Here is a 16,043-nt window from a genome sequence, read left to right as displayed (position 1 = left end):
ACTCAACTGTGGAGATATTCAGGGCAGCGACTCGATTGACTAGACTAGGTGCGGGACATGAGGGGAAGGTGGGAATCCAGTGAACTTGTAAGTTTTCCACTTGACCAACAGAGGGGACCGTGATGTCATTTACTGAGATGGGAAAAACTTGGCAAGTGATAGGTTTAAGGGGAAAATTAGTGTTCCAGTTGGTCATAGAAGATTTGTGAAGCTGACAATGATCCTTTTGGTAGAGAATCCAAATAGGTAACTATAGAAACACCCCTGGAGCGCAGAAGGGTGATGTGATCTGCAGATCTAGAGACATTTCCAAGCAGATGAGATGTAAGGCTTTGAACGGGCAGAAGTCACCTCTGGATACGGCATCCTTTGGAGGGGGTGATGAGGGAGGGGAGGGTAAGGAGTAAACCCAAGGGTGTGCTAATAGTTATTTAAAATGATTTTTTAGACTTTTATTACAGGAGACATCACTCACTTTCAAAAGGCTTATTAATAGAGATAAAATGCACATCCCATGTGACTACCCCTAAATCCTGTCCTATCCCCCCGATTATTCCTCAGACCCAGCATTTAAAAAATGCACTACATACACACATTTACATGCGTATACAGAAATATACCATACTTAAATGGTGTCTTTCCCTGCAATGGTGTCTTTTATTTTCACTTAATATATGTCTCAGAGATCTCCACCCGTCAATATATATAGATTTAACTTGATTCTTTAAACAGCTACTCGGTGTTCCATATAATTAACATGTCATGGTTTACATAACACTTCCCTCATCAGTGGATATTTAGGTTGTTTCTAGTGGTGTGCCCTAACACGCCAACATCTAGAGATTGTTTGGGTTCAGGAAAAGATGAATGGCTCTACCAAAGTGTCCTAAGATAGAGGGAGTGACCAGAGAAGAGGACAGGGAGCGATGTTCATGATTCTGGAGGCCAAGGGAGGAGGGGACTTGGAAAAGAGCAGGGGCCCCAGTATTTTGAACACTACTTAGAGGTTAAAGTTGAGGACCGAGAAGCATCCATTGGATTTGGGAACATGAAGCTCATTAGTGACCTGCTAAGGCTGTTTCAGGGGAACAGGAAGCACAGAAAGCAGATGAAAGTAGGTTGAGTACGACCCAGCAAGCAGAGCCCCGCTCTGTCTTTCTACGAAGGCTGCTGAGAGAGAGAGCAGCTAAGTGGGAGCAATGGCCCCGGGCAGGGGCGGGGAGGGGAAGTGGGGTTGGGGGAGGAGCACTCTTTCTTCCTCTAGGATTCTCTGCTCCCTCCTTCCCTCGGTCTATGCTGGAACATAGTAGATACTTTACAAATAGTGCTGAAATAAAGAAGGAATAATGTGCATCTTCCTGGTGGACTTGTTTTCTAACAGGAAGATGTGTGACACTCCCCTGGAAAAGCGTGGCACCTGCTCTACTTACTACAGGTCACACTGCCAGGGACTGTCACAGGAGAGACATTCCAGCAGCTTTCTTTCCTCCAAGCCCTCCCTTCCTTTTTTTTTTTTTTTTAAGATTTTATTTATTTATGAGAGACAGAGTGGGGGGAGGAGCAGAGGGACAAGCAGACTCCAAGCTGAAGGCGGGGCCAGATGTGGGGCTCAATCTCAGCACCCCAAGACCAAGACCTGAGCTGAAACTGAGAGTTGGCCACTTAACCGACTGAGCCACCCAGGCGACTCTAAGCCTTTCCAGTCTCTGATTCACAAACTAAAGGCACCAAGACATCAGACCTGTGGGATTAAAGAGGTGCCTGGGTATTTCTGGTGATGTTGTGACATCCCCTCCGAGCTGGTGCCGGTCGGGAAACCGCGCTTCCTCCAGCCCCTATCCCACTGGGTGATCGTCACCTCTGGTCTCTGTTGCATTGGAGAATTTCTTTAGCTGCGATGCTAGCTTTGGAGAATCAGAATCGGGAATTTTTTTTTTTTTTTAATAACACATGTAATTGTTAGGAAAGGAAAAGGATGTAAATACCTTGGACCTCGTGAGATGTACTACGTGTGGCTGGGAGGGTGAGTGAACATTTTCATTATAAAAGTGACCAAGCTGAGGCTCTGGCAAGAGGCCATGCTGCAGGGAGGCTGAGCCCACCTTCCAGAGAGATAACAGTCATGTCAAGTGCAGGGCAGCTGCGACGCCACGGAGATGGTGCTTCCCGCCACTGGCTGGGTCTGGCCACTGCGCTCTGACTCCAGCTTCTCAAAACATAAATTGTCTTTAAACACCCAGGACCTGCCTACCTCCTGCTGCCATCTTTGGACCAATTTGTCAATCCCTGCTCATTCCATGGTCCTTTTTTTTGAGTCTTGATAACGCTTCTGAAGGGAGCTGGGGACACTTTTGCCATTCATCACAAAATAATGCAACATTCTGTACATTTATTACAGTATACATTATGACTGCACTATTAACTTAAAAAAAACTTTCATTTCTCTGAAGTTTTCCTTTATCTTTACCAAACAGATCCCCAGTATGACTGAGAATTTAATACCCTAAAGTTTAAGGCCGGTTTGTAAACACAGTCCCTGGTGTCTACTATTGATCTTTTGCTATTTTAATGCATTTTTACTGACCGACATGTCCTGTGGTAAAGAATATTGCCTAAATTAGTTATCTGATTGGTTCTTTTGATTAATGATGGGCCTGTGCTTCATTACACATGACAACATGATCAGAATAATCACTATTGCTCTACAAGGCAGGCCTGGCATTTTTTATTCCTTCATTTTTAAAGTTCATTTATAAAATTATTTAATGTATACGTCCTAAGTTGTAATTTATTTACATGACACTTTTTTCGATGGGAACTGTTGTACTGTGTCACAAATGGCTAAGAAAACAAGGTAAACTAGATGTACAGATCAATGTCTCTTGGCTCAAGGGGGAAAAAAACATAATCAAGATTCAGGAGCTGACCTTGTACCAAAGTCCAACTTGTCACAGAACAAACACTAAGATACCCAACAAATCACCAGAACAGCAGGACGTGTTCTCATGCAGTCTCTTCTCTGTCGCCTTCTCTCTGCCCGGAACTTCAAGCCGACGGAGTTCTCAACTTCTCTCCCTCTGCCCACGGGACAGTCCTGGCCCTGCCTTCCAGCCCGCGCTCGTCAGGGGCCCTTCTCCTTCCTGCACTGTTTGGCAAGAAGGCCCATCAGGGATTCGGGATATCCGAAATCAGAATTTGGCCCAGATCTGAGTTATCAAATCGGGCCTGCTTTGTCTGAGTTTGTGTGGCCTTGTATTAATTCCAGAGAAATGTAAAGATGCCAATGGAGGTTACGAAGTTACTGGCGATCCCACTCCTCAGGGTACCTGCCTTAGTTATGGTTTGGCTTGTATAGCAATGAGCTGGATACTCAGCTTGAAGTTATGGGTAAACCTGGCATATTTGGGGCTGCGAAAGCTTTTTCTCTCCCCTATATCTGGCTGGCTTTCTAACAACGGCCAAGAAGAAAAGCTTCTGCCGTCAGTTATGTCATTTTTGTGAATTTCTGGACTTCAGGTGACTCTGGTTCCCAGGGAGCTGATGCTGGGCCCCAGGAGTCAGCTGTGCAGCTCAAAGTCAGACCCACTGAAATCCTTCCTGTAAAGACCCATTGCTCGAGGCAACCCAGCAGACCTTCTAGCTACCCCTCCCTCTGGAGGAGTTTGGGGTCAGAATGACATAAGCCTAGGGACGTGCTGGATTGCATTGTTTTTTTCTAGACAAGACACGATTGTCTTCCTCTCTGTCTTGCTCGCTCTCGCCTCCTTCAAATGGCCTCCACTCCCTCCATAAGGGGCCTTGTCATCCCTCTCATGTTCCTTTCTGCTCCTGTGGCTCATTCCAGCACCGCTCTGAGTGATCGTACAAGGTACCTGTGCTCTATGCTTTCACGTCGGTCAGTGGTGCACAATGCAAACTCTTAATCTGACATCAAACACTGGACAAAATGTGTGAATGGTGTCAGAGATGGGATAAAATAGAGTATTTCCTTTTATCCTTCAGAATCCTCAACCATCCTGTGTACAGGATGTCGACAGCGACGTTGGCCATTCACCAGTTGACTGACTGCTGTTGAACTTTGGCACAATGTGGGTGCCCCAGAAGGTCAAGTGGGCTGCAGGCTACCACAGAAGTGGTGTGTTTGGGACCCTTCCAGGATGGAGAACACATTCCTTTCCGCAGACAAACCAAACCTCCACAGCAGACTCCTCTCCTTCTCGAGTGCCAGGGCATATGGGCTTGCCTTCTACCACACAGGGGAAGCCTCCTTTCTGATGAGGAGGGGTTTCAGCTCTATATACTGTTTCCTGTGATTCATGGCAAGTCCTGGCACCTAAGGCATCTTGCCGCGTTATAAAAAGCAAAACAGACTCAAAGCACCCCACAGCATATAACAAAGTGAAAAAGTTCAGCCTTCCACACATTGCTTGAATTTTAAAGTAAGTAGAAGGACAAGACGTGGGTTCCCAAGCAAAAACACTTAAAGTGAAGTAGATTTATATGGTTCTTTTTTACCCCTGGACTTAATTAATGTTGTAAATAATGCCTCCTATCTTCTGCATAATGATTTGCTCTGTTATGCTATTAAAAAGTTCCGTTACGTCAGCTCACACAGACAGTCATTTGCACAGCTTAGACATTAAATAGAACTTTGGTTAAAAGCCTACCACAGGAAATGAGTGTGTGTGTGTGTGTGTGTGTGCAAGAGCGTGCGTGCATGTGTGTGCCTGTTGCCTTGTGAGGCTTTCTGGGGTATAAGATAAGCCAGCAAGTGAGATTATGTTGAATATGCAAGTTATATGTTAATATGATTAAATGACTACTGGATCGCCCAACATAATCAATTGAAATATTCACCAACTTTGTGTTGAAATTGGAAGAAATTATTACCTTGAGGCTGCCAAACACATTTTGCAGCTTTGCATTTGCAATAATGCGTGTCTCACTTAGCATTTAAAAACATATTTTTGACTTTAATAAAGCAAGATGAGTCTATTAAAGAGATACTCACTAGTATGGAAGGCAGATCCAATAAGCACGGAAAACCACCCAGAGGAAAGGCAGCTGGGCCATGGAGGTGCCTCCTGACCTTCCCTCCCTCCTGCCCTCCCTCGGTCCCTTCCCTCCTTCCTCATAACCACACTGCACGTGGGTTGAGGGGGACTCAAGGCGAAGTTTTCCAAGGAAAAGTATTCTATTCCAAGCCATTCATACTAATTTATCATTGAATTATTTGCCTTCACTCTAAAAATCCTACAAAATGATTTAGTCTCTTGATGTGATTTACTTGTATTTTTAAACTCCATGCAACACCATCCAGATCACAGGGATGCAAATGTGTCTTCTCTCTCACTGAACAAGCACAGCTAAAACAAATAAAATCAAAGATGCATATTCCTTCGCTGTGGCTTTGCAAAATATAAGTGATGGGGGGAAGGCAGCCAGTCATTCGGCGCTGGTCTGTTATTGACAACAGCAGAAGTAAGAATTAGAAAACAAATCCCCTTTTAAATGAAATGAAGTCAGAGGCCCACCTCGCTCGGGAAATACTAATTGGAACTACCTTGCTAATGCTAGCGAGTCACAGGAAGGAAACATTAAGTTATTATTTTTAATAATGTTTACAAGTATATCCAGCCATTTCCAGCCGGTGAAAGATGTCAGCCTTGGCCAAACGTGGCAGATCTACTTTTCACCAAAGATGCTCCTCGTCTTCCCCCTGATAGCAATCATTAATTTTATTTTTTAACTCGGTCTTCAAATGAAGACAGATGAGCTGGAGAGTTTTAAATGCAGGCTGCTTATGTTCAGAAAAATGGCTGTGAGATAGTAGATCACGGCATCTGAGCCGAGGCCAGTTACTGTTTGGGAAGAAAATAAAAACAAACCTAAGGTGAACAGCGGAGTGGGCCTGAGAAGAGGCACCGGTGAGAGAGGGGGTGAGGTCTGTGCGCTGCTCCTCTGGCCGGCTCATTTCCTGATTGCTTTAGAGACTTCGAGACATAATTATTGTTAATTGCTCCTGATAATTTTAACATTACAGTTTACTATTTATTTCTTATCAACAATCTTCTTAAGTGTCATAGATCAAAATGTCTCTTAGGTGTCACATCATTCATAGTATCGTGCCTTATCTTTAAAAACGGGTTTCTCATTCATGTAATTTTGTCCAAGAAGCCGTATTTTCTCATCAAATATCAATTTCCTTTACTTGGTTGCTTTCATTTTATCTTGAAGTTAAGGATTTGGGACCTGACCTCACCACAGGCCGCTCCAAGAAGATTCAAGTCACCTCATCTTAGAGGTTGTGAAGGAACTTTCCTACTTGCATGTAGCAAATCTTTTTACTCTCGGAGACCATCTGAGTGAGATGCTTGTGGTTCCATTTCATGACTGGTTTGGAGTGAGCACAAGGAAAAACGCGGAGGGGTGGGGAGGAAGGAACATAAAATAAACGTGATAGAAGGTCACCAGAATGGTGAGAATCTGGCCCTCCATAAAAGCATTGGGAATACTGGCAAAAAAATGTTTAAATCCAATTTTTCTGGAACTCCAGAAATTAACCCCAAACCTCCAATGATCGGAAGAGCATTTATTCTTGAGAAAAATAGTTAAGATAAGAATAACAAACATGAAAGCATTTTAACTTGCTCCATTTCCACTCCTCTCCCCAGCTCCATGGTAGTCTCAGAATCACAGTAGATGTGAAAACCAACTAAAGTAATTGTCACTATTTTACCTGTTTGGCAGATGGCCAGAAAAGCCTCATTCACAGGGCCTGTATTTATCTGACTCAAAGCTCCTTCAGTTGGAAGAGTCCTACTGCCATGGTGTTTGTTGAAAACAATCAGCAGAAATTATTTAACACTGCAGTGGTCTGAGGCAGTGCTTCCAGTTGGGGTAAACAAAAAACTGGCCAAAAAAAAGAAATATCTGAGAATGAGATGACTATAAGAACTGACATATTCCTATGGACCCAGAGGAGCACGTATAGCATAAGACTGCATATTCCCAGGGTCATAGCACTGCCAGGAAAGATCTGAGAAAGCCCCACTCTCACACCTCTGGCCATCCTCAAGTCTCTGAACACTCAGGAAGTGGAGGCTAGGGCAGAGTTATAAACCACTGGAGCGTTGAAGTGGTGCCTCCACATGTAGAGTGCCTCAGCAAAGGGTGGGGGACATTTGGCTCAAGGCATGTAAGGAAATCTCTGTTTAGTTATTAACTGACCATGGAGCTAACCAAGAAGAGACTTCAGTGGCTGCAAATAACAAAAACAAACTTAACAGGATTGATTCAGGAAAGTCACTGCACAAACAAAAATAATTGCTATGATAAGCAATAAAAACAACAAACCCTGAGAAGGGGAGAATCTGATATCCAGAATTGCCATATTGTAATATTGAAAATGTTTAGGTTTTTTAAAAATATTTTATTTATTTATTCATAATAGACATAGGGAGAGAGCGAGAGGCAGAGACACAGGCATAGGGAGAAGCAGGCTCCATGCTGGGAGCCTGACGTGGAACTCAATCCCGGGACTCCAGGATCATGCCCTGGGCCAAAGGCAGGAGCCAAACTGCTAAGCCACCCAGAGATCCCCCTGAAAATGTTTAGTTTTCCACAACAATGACAACAACAACAAAAGAGACATGCAAAGAAGCAGGAAAGTATGCCCCATAAAGATGAGAGCATAAATAAATGGAATAATAAAAAAAAGATATTAAAAAATCAATGAAACCAAAATTTAATTTTTTGAAAAGATCAAAAGAGTGACAAAATTTTGGCTAAACTTGCCAAGAACAACACAGCAAGAGCAAAGAAGACTCAAATTGTTAAAATCAAGAATGAAAGAGGGGGCATCTCTATGGGTCTTGCAGAAATAAAAAGGATTACTTTGATCAACTGCATGCTAGAAAATTAGATAACTTAGATGAAAGAGAAAAATATTTCTAGAAAGACATAAGTCACCAAAAGTGACTCAAGAAGAAACAAATAATCTGAGTAGATATATAATGAGAAAAATGATTGAATAGCAACTTTAAAAAACCATTCCACAGGCCCAGTTGTCTTAAGTGGTTGATTCTACCAAATGTTCAAAGAATTAATACCAATCCTTATGAATATAAACAAAAATTCTCAACAAAATACCAGCAAATCAAATCGAGCCATATACACATATATATAAACAAAACGGAAAAACAAAAAAATAAACAAAACAATATATATGAAAAAAATTAAAAACATAAACAAAGCAAAAATATATAAACAAAAGTATATATAAACAAACTATATATTTTTATATATTTAATATATAATGTATATTATATATTAATATGCAATATATATTATATATCCATATAATATATATTAACACTATATATCATATTAATATAATATATTTATATATCTAATACATAAAATATTATAAATTTATAGATTTAAAGATATATATGAGTAAATATGTATGAAGGACTATGTTTTAAGTAAAATTCACCCCAAGAATGCAAGGTTGGTTCAATATCTGAAAGTCAGTCAATGTAATACAAGATATTAATAGGATAAAACTGATCATAAGTATCTCAACAGACTCATGAAAAAAATTTTTTTTGATTCAGGAAAAATTTATTTTAAGTGCCAATATTTAACATGCTTTCGTGAAGAAATGACTCAACAAACTACGAATAGAATAAAACTTTGCCAATTTGACAGAATATCTACAAAGAAATCAAGGTGACATTTTAGTGGTGAAAGACTTTTCTCTTTAGATCAAAAGCAAGACAAGAATGTCCACTTTTGTTACTCCTATTCAACATTGTATTGGAGATGGTAGCAGGTTAGATAAGAAAAATAAATAAAAGACAATGAGATTGGAAAAGAGAAGTGAAGCTATCTCTATTTACAGATGATAATATTTTTCTCTTTCATTTTATATGTAGGAAATCTCAAGGAATCCACTAAAAACTATTAGAACAAATAAATACGTTCAGTGAGGCTGTAGGATATATGACCAAACATATTTCTACATACTAGCAATGAACAACCAAACCATTAGATTAAAAAAGCAATTTGATTTGCAATAGAAACTAAAAGAATCAAATAGTTAGGAATACATTTAGTAAGTAATTGAGAGACTTGTATATTTAAAACTATAAAACATTATGGAAAGAAACTACAGAGATTAAGGAGTGCGCTTGTGATGAGCACTGGGTGCTGTACGGAAGTGTTGAATCACTAAACTGTACACCTGGACCTGATATTACGCTGCGTGTTAACTAACTGGAATTTAAAGAAACACTTAAAAAAAAACATTGGTGAAAGAAATTAAGTAGATCTAAACAAATGAAAAGATATCCCTTTGACAAGGATAGAAAATTAGATTAGGCAAAGATTCTTAAATGAATCTGTAGACTTAATGCAGTTCCTACCAAAATGCCAGCTGCTTTCTGGAAGAAATTGGAAAGCTGATCGTAAAACTCATATGGAAACACAAGGTATCGAGAATAGCCAAAACAGCCTTGAAAAAGAAGAACAAAGTTGAAGGCATTATACTTCTCAGTTTTACAACTTACAACAAAACTATGGTAATCAATACACCATGGTACTGACATGAGAATAGATATAGAGATAAATGTAATAGACTTGAAACTCAAGAACTAAGCCCTTATATTTATGATTTATGGTCAACTGATTCTGGACAAAGGTGTCAAGACAATTCACCATCCACAAAATCTAATTCAGAATGGATTACAGTCATAAATATAAGAGTTAAAATTATAAAACTGTTAGACGAAGACAGGAGTAAATCTTCATGACCTTGGGTTCGGCACGAGTTTTTAGCTATGACATAAAAAGTACAAACAATGAAATTTTAAAAAAATAGATAAATTCATCTAAGTTAGAAACTTCAAAGAATACCATCAAGACACTGAAAAGACAGCCCACAAGATGGAAGAATCACCTTATGAAGGTGTTCTAGCCAGAGTATATGTGTACTCTAAGAACCTCATAATAAAAAGATAAATAACCCGATTGAAATACGGGGAAAATGTTAAAATAAACATTTTCCCAAAAAACTTACAAATGGCCCCCAAAACCTGTTCAACACCATTAGTCTTTAGGGGAATTGCAAATGAAAACCACAATGAGGTACCACTTCCTATCTCTGAGGATGGCTAAAATTAAAAAAGATGGACAATCTAAGTATTTGCAAGACTGCAGAGAAATTGAAATCCCATACATTCCTGATGGGATTGTAAAATGGTGTGGCCCCTTTGGAAAACAGTCTTGCAGTCCACCAAAAATTGAAACAGTTAGCATATGAGTCAGCAATCCTACCCCTCAGTATATGCAGTAGATAAATGAATACAGATGTTCACATGAAGACCTGTACAAAAATTTTCATTGCAGCATTGTCTGTAATAAGCAAAATGTGGAAACAACTCAAATATCCATAACATAATGAATGAGCAAATAAAGTGTGTGGTATCCATTCAATGGAAAGGCAAGAAAAAAAATGAAGTACTGATAAACCTACAAATGAATGAATCCTGAAAACTTTGTGCTAATTAAAGAAGCCAGTCACCAAAGACCACATGATGTATGACTCCATTTCTATGCAGTGTCCAGAATAGGCAAATCCATAGAAACTGAAGATGGATTAATGGTCATCAGGGGTGGGGCTGGGGGAGTGGAGGAAGACTGCTAGTGGGCATAGAGGTTCTATTTGGGCTAATGAAAGGGTACTCACATGAGACACTAGTAGTTGCATAACCCTGTGAATATACTAAAATCCACTTAATTGTACGTGTTAAAAAAATAAATCTTATGGTTTGTGATTCCTACCTCAATAAACTGTTACTTCTTAGCTATTAAAGCTATTATTTAGCAAATATGATGACAAAGACAGGAAAGACAATTCCCCAACTGGTTTGACTTTTTTGCCATTATCAGCCTCACAGAGAGAGAAGAGAAAGAGAAAAAGGAAGCCAGAAATGATAACTTTGGTGTTTCAGTGGAGATCAAGAAACCCAGCATTGGGTGCTATTAGGACTGTCCTTGTCATGGTACAGGGTACATTCCACCTTTCCGGTGGGTGTGACAACTGGAACAAGGCAGGGCTGCTTTGCTCATCTCTATCTCCTTCTGCCAATGCCTCACTCTCTGCACATGCCACAAAGCCTTGAAAATATGATGGCCCCAATAAATTATAGGTGAATAAATTGACTAACCGCCTAATGGATGCAAATCCCATAAAAGAACTGTGAAGTCATGGTGATGATGGTGATGATGCTGAGTAGCACTATTTATGGAGAGGCTAGCTAAACTAGCTTTGAAGGAACTCTCCAAAGGTGACTTCTAGAAATCACTTCTGCGATAGATAAATTGCAGAAATAAGCATCGAACTGCCCAGGGTTACTATGGTGAAGTTCAGCTATCGTATGGTGTCTATGTTTCTTTTTTAAGTGTTTATTAATACTTTTCTGACTAATACGTAAGAGTTGGCAAAGAAGGTGAGCACAAAATGCTATTTTTTTTAAAGATTTATGTATTTATTCATGAGAGACAGAGAGAAGCAGAGACACAGGCAGAGGGAGAAGCAGGCTCCTTGAAGGGAGCCTGATGTTGGACTCGATCCCAGGACTCCAGGATCACGCCCTGAGCCAAATGCAGATGCTCAACCACGGAGCCACCTGGGCGTCCCCAAAATGCAATTTTTAAAGCCATTCTCAAATTTTATTTCTCTTTGAGGTTTGTTTTCTTCTTCCCTTAACACTGGGCTTTCTGTTTTGGAGGAAGGAGCTCAGGTCAGGACCACGGCCGGTCTTTCTGCGCTCCCGGGCTATGTCTGTCCGTGGCTGCCGGCAAGCCATCTACTATTGTTTAGATTTCTGATTTACCACGGTCATCATTCTGATGATATTTTGATATTTTGATATTTTGGGGGGAGTGAAGGGAAAGTTCCTGCAGCTGCCTTGCTATTTTCTATTAGGGGCCCTTCTTCCCACATGCCTCGCTTCAAAGCCTCTCCTCATTTTTCCTCTCTACCTGCTTTCCCTTCCCTCTGTTGTCTTTTCCTGTAGGCGACAGAGGAGGCAAGAGGCCAGTATGATCTTCCGAATGGAGGAAACAAAGCTTATCAAGCATATGGAGAATTTGTAAAATGAAAGGAGGCATATGATGGGGTGGCTGGGAGAGAAAGTAATGGTCCAAAGTGGGGAGAAGATAAACTTTGTTCCTGTTAGCATCGCCATCGCTAATAATTTAATGATACTCTGTGCTGTGTCGGTAGGAAATTCCTTATATCTTGCAGAAATAGAAATGATTGAAACGGAACAGCAAGAATTGGTGTAAAAACAGGACTACAGAGGTTAAACAGGTTGAGGTGTCTGGCAACTCCAAAAACAGATGAGAAATATGACCCTGGGGTGCAGCAAATTTAATCTCCAAGCAGGTTTATTGTTTTATCAGGTTTTTGTTTAAGAAGGGTTTCATTATATATAACATCGAGATAAATTTTTGCACAGCAGATTTATTCAACAGGTTTATTCCTTTACTAGGTCTCATAGTATTTTACCATACGGTACGTGGGGTCTTATTCATCAAAAGGGTTTATGACTTATCAGTTATGAATTTTAAAAAGTTTTACTAATAATGCAGGATGTGTTGAGATTTATAGGCAACGCATTCATTCTATTAGGAGTTTTATTTTGGAGCTAAGATGCGCTGGAGATGTAACACAAGCAAATTGCATGGTTTATTTGTAATGAGCAGACGTGGTCTCTGCAGGGCCCCCTGCTATGAGCAAGGGATTTTATTCTTCATTTTATTGTGGCCTGAGATACTCTAATGATTTCTATGAGTCAGGTCATCGGTGAGTCTAAAGCTTTGTCTAAAATGTCTGTGGCCCCTTTTCCCTGTAGTATAGCAGGCTTACCTCACTCACTGCTGGAAGCTTTGTCCTGTGAGTATTTTAAATTCCCATTTCTTCAAGTAGAGACCACCACGGCTGCTGGCGCTGAGGTCAGAAGCAATAATTTGTGCTAGTGGTCATCCTCAGTGGGGCTCAGATGGGACTCTTACCCGGGGCCAAGAGATATTTTGTAGAGGAGAGCTTCCACTTTCCTGGGGCTACTTAGCGGTGTTTGTTTCATCGTGGTGTCCTGGTTAATAAGGCTTTGTGCATAATCCCAGCAGACTGTCAACTTCTGTCTCCTGACCTACCTGGCTGTCATTTATGATTTATTTGTGGCATTTTCCATAGTCGCCATCGCATCCTAGGTCATCAGAGAAAATCTTCTATAGTCACCAAACATTTGCCGAGTTTCAGTAAAAGATTCCCCTCTCCATCTCTGTTGAGCAGACAAGTGAGCGTAATCCCAGCAGAGTTCCACCTCTTCCAGTCATCAGGATAGAAAGTCCTGGCAATGGGGCAAAGTTCTAACAGAAGTGACTCTGGTTAGAGCTTCCAAAATGGGATAACAATATTCAGAGGAAGTCAATCCTTCAGGAGAAGACACTGATGTCAGGAGGCAAGGTTAGCAATTGGTTTTCAGATCCCAGTTCAGCCCAGAATCCATCATTCACTGAGAGAGAAAAAATGATTCATGGTCAGTGACTGGTCAAAACCTATTGCACCGGCTCAACTTAGTCTTACACCTCCTGTCCCCCATATAGCTCCTTTAACTGTTGACTCCAGGACCCCGTCCTTCTTTGAAACCTATTCTGACCACTTTGTTACTCGCTGTGATTTGCCTTTATTTTTCATAAGAACACCCAGTAGGGTTGGTTTCCACCCAATTCCCTCACCACGGGTGTTACTTCCCTGATCTTCCCCCATCTGTGGTTGGTACTCATGGCTCCGCAACGTTCCCTTGTCCTTCGAGCCCTGCAGCGAGGGCTGTGGCTGGCTCCACCCGCACGGCGGGCTAACAAGGTTAACAGCACAAGATGCTCTTTGGATCTGTTTCCTCATGAGGAGCTCAGTCCAGCCATCCTCTAAAAATATCTCCATAGTTACTCTTCCTCTCTCTTGGCCATTTTCCACATTGAAGCCGGTGAATCTTTTTAAATGAAAATCTTATCATGCCACTCTCTTGAGTAAATCTGCTAATGCCTCCCCATTTCCCTGAGGACACGCTTCACCTGGCCAGTAAGGTTCTTCATGACCCTGGCCCTGCCTAGCTCTCCAGGTTTATTTCAAGCCCTCCTCCCTCACTCACCAGTGTTCGGGAGCTTTTTCTTCCTAAAAGCATCAAGCTCCTTCTCAGCTCTGAATCTCTGACCCTTGGCAATTGTCATCTCTCTTCTTCTATTCTTTCCCCTGCTCCATCCCTGGGTCGTTTCTGTCATTTCCTCCATAATCTCCTCTTGGGATGCCAGACACACATTGGTAATGAATCTCTGCTCTTTCTTCAAAGTCCTTCTTAAAAGTCTAGTTAGATGTTACACAAATACTCAGACAAAAAATATGCATGTTTCCTTAATATGAATGTGAGTTCCATAGTGGCTGGACCATGTCTCATTCATATCGGGGTCTCCAGGATTGGTTCAATGGTGTTGAGCAAACAAGGGAACAAAGGAAGGTTTCTTGTCCTTCTCATAAGTGTTAAGATCCATTTGTGCTGGGATTTCGTCTTCACATTTTCGCCTCTGTCCGTGGCATCTGGCCCAGGGCTGTCTGGCTGGTTGGTCAAATCCAGAACCTTGAACTCCTTAGCACTACCCTCCTGCCAGCTCCCATTCCTTCCAGAAGTACTTGAAGGGGAGTGCTGCTAGCGCTGGTTCTGAGATTTCTCGAGGAAGCCTTAAAAGGCTAATGTTTTCCTTGCAGATTATTTGGTATATAGAGTTCTATGCAGTAGCATCGTGGCAAACACATTTGCTATATCCTATTTCTTTCTTGCTGGCAGGGACCACATCTGTTTGTGTGCCCGCCCAGCCCTCCATGAAATTATGTTACATAATATTTAACAGAGTTATCCCATCCCCAGAGGAAAATCTCACTTGGTATAAACAAACTGTCCCTAAAGCATGGTCTACAAAACCCGTCTCAGAGACCTTTGAGGGAGTCTTTTAGGTCAAAACTATTTTCACAATAATACTTAGACATAATTTGCTTTTTTCCAATGCTGACATTTGCTCCGATGGTAAAAAGCAATGATGAGTAAAATGGCTGGTGCCTTAGCAGGAATCAAGGCGGTGGTACCAAACTGTACTAGTAGACATTGAATACTTCACTGCCATATGCTCATGATAAAAGAAAGAAAGAAATCCGTTTTATTTGAAAATACCCTTGGTAATGTAGTAAAAAATATAATTTTTATTAAATCTTGACTCTTAAGTACATGTCATTTTATTATTCCGATTGAAGAAATGGGAAGTATGCATAAATCAATCTCTCTTCTTCCCAAAGTCCAATGATGTGGGTATTTCAAAGAAGTACCCTTGGGCAGTAGTTTGAATTGTGAGCTGAGAGAGCTGGCTTTTCTCATGGAACACCATTTTTACTTTATATAATGTTTGACAAACTATGGTTATTCAGACCCGGGCGTCTGGCAGATGTTTTCTCAAAAATGAATAAAGGAAAACAACTAACAATATCCATTGCCAATGATGAAATGTAAGCCTTCAAAGTAAAATTATATATTTTAGAAAAATTTTATGTGCCACTATAAGCTTCACAGTTCCCAATATTTTAAGAATTTTCTGATGAGATCGGTGGAAATATTAAAGAATATAATGTTTCAATTTTGTGTAATGAAACATATCAACATGGAAGATATGTGTAATTCAATGAGCCAATAACTGCCCAATGATCAATGCACGATGTCACCCAATCATGCCTGTGTAAAGATGCATTCAAAAAGCAAGATAAACCGATGGATTTTAGTGTAACAGAGTATATGAGAAAATCTTTGATGTGGCTTCTGATTCCACACTGCACCTAACCTTCCAATGGTTGCCATTTGTTGAGTTTTAGTAGAGTATCAAAAAAGAATATCCACAGTTATCTGAAGCGATTATTAGAACACTCCTCCCTT

The sequence above is a fragment of the Canis aureus genome, chromosome 1, assembly GCF_053574225.1.
Source record: "Canis aureus isolate CA01 chromosome 1, VMU_Caureus_v.1.0, whole genome shotgun sequence".
Classification (NCBI taxonomy): Eukaryota; Metazoa; Chordata; class Mammalia; order Carnivora; family Canidae; genus Canis; species Canis aureus.
Note: the sequence above shows the minus strand (reverse complement) of the source record.